Genomic DNA, 8911 nt, shown 5'->3' with positions numbered 1-8911 from the left:
CTCGGAGCACTTTTCTCGGCCATGGGACCTCCAGGGGAAGCCCCTCTTGGCTCCGTCATCATTTCTCTAAGTCTCACTCCGCCCACTGGAAGACCCGAGCCCCAAACCCGCGCGCTTTACGGTTCTCTATCACCCCGGGCTCGGGGCACTTTTCTCGGCCACGGGACCTCCAGGGGAGGCCCCTCTTGGCTCCGTCAATATTCCTTTAAGTCTCATTCCGCCCACTGCCATACCCGAGGTCTTCAACCGCGGCGTTCACGGTTCTCTATCACCCCGGGCTCGGAGCACTTTTCTCGGCCATGGGACCTCCAGGGGGGGCCCCTCATGGCTCCGTCAACATTCCTCTAAGTCTCATTCCGCCCACTGCGATACCCGAGGTCTTTAACCGCGGCGTTCACGGTTGTCTATCACCCCGGGCTCGGAGCACTTTTCTCGGCCATGGGACCTCCAGGGGAAGCCCCTCTTGGCTCCGTCATCATTTCTCTAAGTCTCACTCCGCCCACTGGAAGACCCGAGCCCCAAACCCGCGCGCTTTACGGTTCTCTATCACCCCGGGCTCGGGGCACTTTTCTCGGCCACGGGACCTCCAGGGGAGGCCCCTCTTGGCTCCGTCAATATTCCTTTAAGTCTCATTCCGCCCACTGCCATACCCGAGGTCTTCAACCGCGGCGTTCACGGTTCTCTATCACCCCGGGCTCTGAGCACTTTTCTCGGCCATGGGACCTCCAGGGGGGGCCCCTCATGGCTCCGTCAACATTCCTCTAAGTCTCATTCCGCCCACTGCCATACCCGAGGTCTTCAACCGCGGCGTTCACGGTTCTCTATCACCCCGGGCTCGGAGCACTTTTCTCGGCCATGGGACCTCCAGGGGGGGCCCCTCATGGCTCCGTCAACATTCCTCTAAGTCTCATTCCGCCCACTGCCATACCCGAGGTCTTCAACCGCGGCGTTCACGGTTCTCTATCACCCCGGGCTCGGAGCACTTTTCTCGGCCATGGGACCTCCAGGGGGGGCCCCTCATGGCTCCGTCAACATTCCTCTAAGTCTCATTCCGCCCACTGCCATACCCGGGCTCGGAGCATGTTCTTCGGCCATGGGACCACAAGAGGGCGCCCTTCTTAAGAAATTGCTGACATCCAGGACCATTCAAGGGAGCGACCTGCCTCCCTATGCCCGCCACCGGCTCCCTCTAACCGGTGTACGGACTCTCGGGGCCCGCGCCCCCAGAGAACCAGAGTTTCGGAAATTGCACTAAGTCCGATTTTCGCCCACTACGAGACCTAAAACCGTCATCCAGGATTTCACAGGGGAGTACCCACCTCCCCTATGCCCGCCACCGGCTCCCTCTAACCGGTGTACGGAGTCTCCGGGGCCCGCGCCCCAGAGAACCAGACCTGGACCGCTCCGGAGGGCCGGGGGTTTGCTTTCGCCTTCCCCCGACAAATGTTTGAGTGGACGGGATGACTTTCAATGGATCGCGGTATATGCACCCGCTCTGCCACTTATGACACCCGCACTCAGAATCAGGTCGTTTACAAGTCATTTCGCACCCCGGATCAAGGGACATGCGCTTAGGGACGGAAGGGTGGACCGAGGTGTTCATTAGCCCCGGCCCTGGTTCCAGTCTCGTGCGGTTCTGGTCACCGGCGGAGTGTGGCGAATCCCCCGCGGCTATCCCAGACCAACCGTATCGAACCTTGGGCACGGACGTATCGCTCCTTCTAGGCGGGATTCCGACTTAGAGGCGTTCAGTCGTAAGCCCTCGGATGGTAGCCTTGCACCATTGGCTCCACAGCCAAGCGCGAATACCAAGTATCCGAACCCGCGGTTCCTCTCGTACTGAGCGGGATTTCTATCGGAGCAACGGCACATCAGTAGGGTAAAACTAACCTGTCTCACGACGGTCTAAACCCAGCTCACGTTCCCTGTTAGTGGGTGAACAATCCAACGCTTTGCGAATTCTGCTTCGCAATGATAGGAAGAGCCGACATCGAAGGATCAAACAGCGGCGTCGCTATGAACGCTTGGCCGCCACAAGCCAGTTATCCCTGTGGTAACTTTTCTGACACCTCCCGCTTAAAACCCGTAAAGCAGACGGAAGGATCGTTAGGCCCCGCTTTCGCGGTCCGTATTCATACTGAAAATCAGGATCAAGCGGGCTTTTGCCCTTATGCTCTACGGGAGGTTTCCGTCCGTCCCTGAGCCCGCCTTAGGACACCTGCGTTACTCTTTGACAGGTGTACCGCCCCAGTCAAACTCCCCACCTGTCACTGTCCCCGGAGGAACTCGCCCCAGGGAGAGGAAGGGCCAGCCCCGCGCGAGCTTGCCTCCGACCCCCCCCGCGAGGGGGGGAAGGAGGACTCAGCGCCGAGCGACCCCCCCACCCGGGGCTTAGCACCTTTGAACAAGGAACCCCCAGCAAGGCAAAGGTTCCCACCGACACCCTCACCGGGTTAGTGAGGTAACGTGTAAGAGTAGTGGTATTTCACGGACGGCCCGCTCCGGTGCTGGCGAGCGGCGGGCCTCCCACTTATTCTACACCCCTTAAGTCGCCTCACAGTGACAGACTAGAGTCAAGCTCAACAGGGTCTTCTTTCCCCGCTGATTCCGCCAAGCCCGTTCCCTTGGCTGTGGTTTCGCTAGATAGTAGGTAGGGACAGTGGGAATCTCGTTCATCCATTCATGCTGGTCACCAATTAAATGACGAGGCATTTCGCTACCTTAAGAGAGTCATAGTTACTCCCGCCGTTAACCCGCGCTTCGATGAATTTCTTCACTTTGACATTCAGAGCACTGGGCAGAATTCACATCGTGTCAACACCCGGTCCAAGAGCCTTCACGATGCTGTGTTTTAATTAAACAGTCGGATTCCCCTTGTCCGCAGCAGTTCTAATTCGGCTGTTAGGTGCCGGCCGAGAGACCCGGCCCCGGAGGTCTCCCCCCGAGGCGAGACTCATAAGCCCGAGAGATCCACGGAGCCTAGGCTCGGCGCGCGAGGCTCCAGGGACACCGCCCCGACCCACCGAAGCCCCACCACCGGCGGCCTGCTACGAGTCCACACACGCACGAGAGACCGCACACCCCACGCGGACCTACGTTCCATTGCGTCCCTCCGCGTCCCATCGGGGGAGAGCGAAGGGCCGGACGCTCGAGCTTAGCCGGGGGCGGCCCACCCGGCGACGGGCGTCGGGAGCCCGGCCCGGCTTAGGTAGGGAGAGGAGGCCGAAGGCGGTCATCCGACGGAGGTTAGTCCCGAAGGACGCTCCCCCGCCGGCATCCCACCGACGACCGGCTCCCTACCGTCGACCTGACCGAGGCCCCCTAAGCGCCGCCGCCGAGGGGGGACACGCACCGGGGCTTAAGGTCTCGCTCGCCGCGACCCACTCTCATCGACCCCGACAGACAGACGGAGCCTTGTTCACGGGGGTTTGGATACTGGGGGGCAATCTCTCGCCGTGCGCTTCCTCGCGCGCAGGACCCAGTGGGGGGGGCCCGAAGGTGGACCGGGAACAGCTCCCCGTCGCACGGGCAGCACCGGGCTTTCGGACCCCGCATCAGCAGACACGGGCCCGACCGAGCTCAGCCATTAGAGCCAATCCTTATCCCGAAGTTACGGATCCGTCTTGCCGACTTCCCTTACCTACATTGTTCCAACACGCCAGAGGCTGTTCACCTTGGAGACCTGATGCGGATATGGGTACGGCCTGGGGGGAAATTCACTATACCTCCCCCGGATTTTCAAGGGCCGATGGGAAACGTCCCGGCCGTCGCATAGTGCATGCGACGCCTTTCAGAGCGTTGAGCCCCTATCTCGGGGTCGAACCCATTCCAGGGCGCTCCAGCTCTTTAGCAAGGAGAGAGAATCCTCCCCGGGGTCCCCACCGGCGTCTCCGGGTTCGTTTGCGTTACCGCCACGGGAGCGCCTCTCGGCGGCTCGATCTCCACCAATCCCAGGTACGGGGATATTGGCCCGATCCCCTTTCGGTCAGCGCGAGGCAGACGAGACCATCGCCCCAGCATTTTCCGAACGGCGCTCGCCTATCCCTTAGGACCGACTAACCCACGGCCAAGCGCTGTCGGCGTGGAACCCTTCTCCACTTCGGCCTTCAAAGTTCTCATCTGAATATTTGCTACTACCACCAAGATCTGCACCCGCGGCGGCTCGACCCAGGCTCGCGCCAAAGGCTTCTGCGCCACCGCGGCGCCCCTCCTACTCGTCGCGGCATACGGTCCCATGAGTCTCGGTTCTCTCTCATTCTCGCTGGCTTTTGGGGGGGTGGGAGACAAGTACCGCCAGCGACGGCCGGGTATGGGCCCGACGCTCCAGCGCCATCCATTTTCAGGGCCAGTTGATTCGGCAGGTGAGTTGTTACACACTCCTTAGCGGATGCCGACTTCCATGGCCACCGCCCCGCTGTCTATATCAACCGACACCTTTCTTGGGGTCTGATGAGCGTCTGCGTCGGGCGCCTTAACCCGCGCGTTCGGTTCATCCCGCAGCACCAGTTCTGCTTACCAAAAGTGGCCCACTCGGCACCGTCAATTCCATGCCCGGCTCCAAGCCTGCGAGCCGGGCCTCTTACCCATTTAAAGTTTGAGAGTAGGGCGAGGCCCGTTTCGGCCCCGCGGCCTCCAGTCATTTCTTTACCGGATAAAACTTGAAGTTTCGGCGCCGGCTATCCTGAGGGAAACTTCGGAGGGAACCAGCTACTAGATGGTTCGATTAGTCTTTCGCCCCTATACCCAGGTCGGACGACCGATTTGCACGTCAGGACCGCTGCGGGCCTCCACTCAGGGTTTCCCCTGGCTTCGCCCTGCCCAGGCATAGTTCACCATCTTTCGGGTACCACCGCGTATGCTCTGGCTCCGCTCTCCGCACGTGGGAAGAGCAGGCCGGTGGTGCGCCGCCCGCCCCCTCGAAGGGTTAGGACGGATCCCACCTCAGCCGACGCGCGCCGGCCTTCACCTTCGTTGCGCCTCCGGGGTTCTGGGCCCCTTCGACTCGCATACGCGTTAGACTCCTTGGTCCGTGTTTCAAGACGGGTCGTTCGGGGTCCGAACTTAGCCGCTGACCTTAGGCGTTCGGGTGCTGTGGGCCTGGATCACCCCCCGCATCGCCGTAGCGGGCCTAGCCCGGGGCTGAGGACAGCCCAGCCGGCCCGCTTCGACCGAACGATCGGGGGGGGCCCCCATCCCCATCCCGGAGGAGGGGAGAACGCGGAAAGGACATTGCTCCACGGCCCCGGCGTTATCGGCGAAGTCGGAGCGAGGGGCTGTAGCGGAACGCCCGTGTCCGGGGGCCGCGTGGGGCTCCCTTCTCCGGACGGACCTACCTTCACCCTCGGGCCCTTCCAAGCCTAACCGGAGCCGGTCGCGACTCACCACCACGCGGGGAAAGTACACCGGGCGGGGCCGGACCTCCGTACGCCCGACAGGCCCGAAGTCCAGAGGCGAAGCGCAGAGCCGAAGCGGGGAGCGGTGGAGTCGGCACCCCACCCCTCTCGCCCGGATACGCTCGCACCCCCGGCCTCGGAACCCGACGAGCGCGGGGCCGTCCGCCCGGCTGAATCCCCCGGGGCAGTCTTCTCGGTCCCCGTACGTTTACCTCTCAACGGTTTCACGCTCTGTTGAACTCTCTCTTCAAAGTCCTGTTTCAACTTTCCCTCACGGTACTCGGTTCGCTATCGGTCTCGTGCCGGTATTTAGCCTTAGATGGAGTTTACCACCCGCTTTGGGCTGCATTCCCAAGCAACCCGACTCCGAGAAGCCCGACCTACCCGGGCGGGAACGCGGGACTCGCTACCGGGCTTTCACCGTCTATGGGAAGAAGCCACGTTCGCGAGGACTTGGTCCCGCGTCCGCACCGAGACGGATCTTACGGACTTCCGTACGCTACATTTCCCGGCCAACCCCGGTCAGGGGAAAGTGGGATTCAGCGCTGGGCTCTTCCCTGTTCGCTCGCCGCTACTAAGGGAATCCTTGTTAGTTTCTTTTCCTCCGCTTACTGATATGCTTAAGTTCAGCGGGTCGTCTCGTCTGATCTGAGGCCGCACACAGAGGTTTCTTATGCGGGGGCGAGGGCGGAGGCGGAGGGCCGAAGGCTAGGGGCGAGGGGCGAGAGCCCGGCCTGAGGCCGAACTCCGCGACACCCTCCCCCCACCCCGGCCGCTCGCCCGCCCGCTCACTCGCCCGCTCGCTGGGTTTAATCGGCACTCGCCACCCCCGCGTCCGACTGCGCGGAGCCCCGCTCGGGACTCGGGGAGAGACCGTAACGGACGTGGACCCGGACCTACTCGGCTCTCCCTCCGTTCCCTGTACGGAGCTCTCTCGCAACACGGGCCGCGTGGACTGGCTCGGAACCGAGTCTTCGTTTGGGAAGACGAAGGGCCGTTTTCAGGCCCTGCGAGCTTCCAGCCGCGGTCTCTCTCTCTCAGCGGGGGCGCGGAGACCGATCGATGGGTAAAGCGACCCTCAGACAGGCGTGGCCGCGGGATGGACCCCCGCGGCCGCAATATGCGTTCGAAATTTCGATGATCTGTGTCCTGCAATTCACATTAGTTAACGCAGATGGCTGCGTTCTTCATCGAAGCACGAGCCGAGTGATCCACCGCTAAGAGTCGTATTTGGGTTTGTGCCCGGCCCGTTACAGGCCGGGCGAAGGAAGCCATTCGAACACGAGACAATGTTTGACAATATTTCAAGCCGGGTGCCTTCCCCCCCGTGGAGGGGGAAGGTCATTGAACCTGGGCGTCACCACCGGACCGAGGAGTTACGGCCCGGGACGATCGCCCGAGTAGGTGCCCGAGACTTACGTGGTTTAGGAGACCGGGTCTAGGCACCCGCCGTTCCCGGCGAGGCCCAGGGTTTGGTTCGCTGCGTTACGGGTCCCGGTCTAAGGCATTCAGGCGTGCGCTCAAAGCCAAGCTCTCCACCCCGGAGGGTATGAGCGAGGCCCGGTGGTACGCTCCCAAGTCCCCGCTTAGGGGAAGGCGCTGGGTAGATCCCACCTAGTCAGGACCGGCGGGCACCGGCCGTCTCCTTCGGGTGTTTATAAACGCATCCGGGGTTCGTGAGGCCCCTTCAACTCGCGCACCGGCCTTAGACTATTATACGGTCCGTCTCTGCGAAGCCAACATCGGGGGTTATTGCATGCGCTCTTAAGCTCCGCTCTAACCCCGTGAGGGGAAAGAGTTTCGCCCGGCGGTACGCTCCCGTCCACCACCACCCCCTGTGCCGGGGGGATGGGTTCAGGGAGATCCCACCGAGGCCGGCGAGCACCGGCCAACGCCCTGGGGGTGAGTAAGCCCCTTTGACTCGCGCACGCACAATCAAGCCTTCAACGATCAATGGTTTTTTGGGTTTAACTACCCGGCGGGCGGCTCCGGCGCCACTCTTCCCCCCGCGAACGGGAGGGGCGGACCGGGGTACCTATGCACCTAAGGCGGTCCTCGCATAACCCCGAGTTCCGAAGCCGGCTCGCTACGTCCACCCACCCGGAGGGGGGAGAGACTCACGTCGGCCGACAACGAAAGGTACGAGGCTTCTGCGGTCCATACCTTGAAGGTACCCGCCGGGGGGGAGGTTCGGCCTCTCGAGTCCGACTCGACAACCGGCACGGACGGCGGGCGCCGACCGCGGCCAGGTCACCGTTATTGATCCTTCCGCAGGTTCCCCTACGAAAACCTTGTTACGACTTTTACTCCCTCTAGATGTCCGGGTTCGATCGACTTCCCATCGCCCGGAGGCGACCCCCGTTCGAGGGCCGCCCCGGGGACGGTCCGAGGACCTCACCGAGGCATCCGATCGGTAGTAGCGACGGGCGGTGTGTACAAAGGGCAGGGACTTAATCGACGCGGGCTGGTGACCCGCGCCTACTTGGAATTCCTCGTTCGAGGGGAATAGTTGCAATCCCCTGTCCCCAGCGGGGAATGGCGTTCATAGGATTGCCCGCACCTCTCGGCGTAGGGTAACTTACATGTTGAACCAGCCATTGTAGCTCACGTGCGACCCCGGACTTCTAAGGGCATCACAGACCTGTTATTGCTCCATTTCTCAAGTGGCTTCTGTGCCACAAATCGCTCTAAGAAGTTTAGCCACCGACCGCTGATTCCCACCGGGCGAACCCCAACCTTCAGGCCCGCGGTAAGCGGGAGGGCACCGGGGAGGGGAGAGGGAAGGCGAAGGCGAAGGACGGACAACCCACACCCGGAGAGCGGAACGAGGTGCGGACGGCATCGGGGAGGGAACCGAACGCGAAGGGGAGAGGCCGGAGCCACCCACTCGACGCAGAACTGAACCCCCGTCAACCGCATCACCTCCCCGAACCGATCCGGGGTAGAACCGGACCCCCGCCGAAACCCCCAACACCCCCACCCCGATGGGGACCCCCCGCGAACGGGGACCTTCGGGGATAGAGTCCGACCCAGGAGAGGGGCCGTGTAACTACTTAAAGGATGGGATCTCGTTCGTTACCGGAATTGACCAGACGAATCGCTCCACGAACTACCAACGGCCATGCACCACCACCCACAGAATCGAGAAAGAGCCGTCAATCTGTCAATCCTTACCGTGTCCGGGCCGGGTTAGGTTCCCCGCGTTGAGTCAAATTAAGCCGCAAGCTCCACTCCTGGTGGTGCCCTTCCGTCAATTCCTTTAAGTTTCAGCTTTGCAACCGTACTCCCCCCAGAGCCCAAAGACTCGTGGTTTCCCGGACGCTGCCCGGCGGGTCATAGTCGTTAACCCAACGCCGCCGGATCGCGGGTCGGCATAGTTTACGGTCGGAACTACGACGGTACCTGATCGTCTTCGATCCTCCGACTTTCGTTCTTGATTAATGAAAACATTCTTGGCAAATGCCTTCGCTTTTGTCCGTCCCGCACCGGTCTACGAATTTCACCTCTCTCGGTGCGGT

At 62.1% G+C, this 8911-nt stretch overlaps 1 non-coding gene and 1 pseudogene across 1 annotated transcript; both read right to left on the bottom strand.

The window, feature by feature from the left end:
• Positions 1-1439: 1439 nt before the first annotated feature.
• On the bottom strand, positions 1440-6050 carry LOC136682422 (28S ribosomal RNA; annotated as a pseudogene).
• A 415-nt stretch (positions 6051-6465) lies between these two features.
• On the bottom strand, positions 6466-6619 carry LOC136682421 (5.8S ribosomal RNA). The gene has a single exon (XR_010798634.1). It is a non-coding gene; the product is annotated as a 5.8S ribosomal RNA (ribosomal RNA).
• Between the last annotated feature and the right edge of the window lie 2292 nt (positions 6620-8911).

The sequence above is a fragment of the Hoplias malabaricus genome, unplaced genomic scaffold (assembly GCF_029633855.1).
Source record: "Hoplias malabaricus isolate fHopMal1 unplaced genomic scaffold, fHopMal1.hap1 scaffold_123, whole genome shotgun sequence".
In the NCBI taxonomy this organism is placed as follows: domain Eukaryota; kingdom Metazoa; phylum Chordata; class Actinopteri; order Characiformes; family Erythrinidae; genus Hoplias; species Hoplias malabaricus.
Note: the sequence above shows the minus strand (reverse complement) of the source record. Positions and strands in the feature narration are given on the sequence as shown.